We start from the raw sequence: 1,877 nt of genomic DNA, 5'->3' as shown, positions 1-1,877 counted from the left end.
CTCTTTCGCCTTTCTGTTTTGTTTTGTTTTTGTTTTTTTTTTGAAAAACATTGATCATGTGACAGTTTGCAAGTGTAGATGTAGATGAGTGCTGTGAACCATATTCCACACGAATTCAGGTAACAGTGAGGTTTTGTTTTGTTCTGTGACACTAAATCCCGTATGAGTGCTGAATACTGAATCATTTAATACGCGGTAAATGCTCTTGGTTTTCAATGTCGAACGTTTCTGGGATTTAGGGCTTTAATATATGTAGGCATTTATTGTTATTTACTTTAATTTATGTGGAAAAATAATACTTAATGGCAAACTAGCTAAACTCTTTTAAGGACTCAAAGTAGACCTGTAGGATGCATCCCTTCCGCTCACCTAAATAACACTTTTACTAGTTTCCCTCCTACCTGACTTCTCTATTGATATGAATTCAAAATCTCCTGTGGGTCACACACATTGACTGTAGTTCGTGTGTCATAAAAATATAATTTGAGAATTTTCTTATAAACTTTGTAAGAAAAAAAAGTCTGAAATGCATGTTGCATTCTTTGACCCTTCTAAAGAAAGTTCTTGCCATGTTTCTCATGGAGAAAACATCTTTATAACTAATATCTCGGTGGGATCATATTACTTGTTGCATATATCTTGATTTTTGACAAAACATAAGCAGTCTTTCATTCTGGAGTATTACCTGTGTTTAAAGAGTGGCCTAAATTAGGCTGTGAAAACAAAAAGCCTCATTTGTAGATAAGTAACAAGTACATTATATAAGAAGAGTAATAAACTATCTTACGTTGGGCATGTGGTAACATAATTTTGCTAAGTAAAAATTGGGGAATATAGCAAATAATTTAAAAATTTGGCAATTTCAGCGGATTAGTACAGTGCTGATCATATATTAGAGTGGACTGTTGTTCAGTTCTCAATTTGCACTGCTAATTAAGTCTACTCGAATTAGTGATGACATTTATTAGAATGAAAAAGTCCTTCGTACAAAACACTTGAAGAGGTTTTGACAAGATGTAGTTGTTTTCAAGAGTGCAAGGAGTAAGGGAAACAGAACCTGGTTGAATTTGTCTCCTACTGAGATTGTTTTAAATGCCAGGTACTCTTAGAATAAATGTGCTAACTCAAAAAGCCACTGCAGAAGATATGAAGTCAAGGGCAATCCAAAAAATAATCTGCATTCTCTCTAGCCTCACTGTTTTATAACCTGATTTGCTTTAAAAAAAGAAAAAAGGTACATTTCTATTAGGTCGCATTCAAATTTAAGACCTTCATTACCCACACCATTTTTTCTCCACCGAAAATCAGAATATATATAAATGATTTAACAATAGGGAGTTGGGGAAGAGGATACTTTTACCAGCATGGAAGCCAATTTTGGGGGTGGCTTGGAAATCTGTTTTTTAAAAAAAAAAAACAATAAGCAGCTATGCATCCCTAGAGATCTTTGAAGTAAATCTTAAAATTGACTATTATGTACAAGCCTAAAATTATTTTCATGTGTTCTTTATATTCCCGATGTTCTCCCAAATTAAATTTAGGCATAAATTTTCCAAGTCAATTTGATTTCTCCTTTTCTTTTAGACTTGAATTGTGTTCTTCCTTTATTTTGGCTGTTCTGTCCGTAATTTCAAGTGTTCATATTCTTTGAGAGGAGTTACCAATAATGTGTTCACATTGTTTCAAATCTGCAGTATGGATATTTATTTTAATGTATGGTTGTTTCATGATGTAAGAAAGTTATCATGGTAAGGGATACGAGCACATGGTTTAGAATCCAAAATTAGCTGGAAAATTACCTGGACACATTAAATCCATCAATGTGTGGACCAAAGAGATTCTAACTCCTGTTTTTGCTCTAGAACGGAAATATAATT

The sequence above is a fragment of the Vulpes vulpes genome, chromosome 12 (genome assembly GCF_048418805.1).
Source record: "Vulpes vulpes isolate BD-2025 chromosome 12, VulVul3, whole genome shotgun sequence".
NCBI classification, from domain to species: Eukaryota; Metazoa; Chordata; class Mammalia; order Carnivora; family Canidae; genus Vulpes; species Vulpes vulpes.
The sequence above is the reverse complement of the archived record's forward strand: the minus strand, read 5'-3'. Positions refer to the sequence as shown.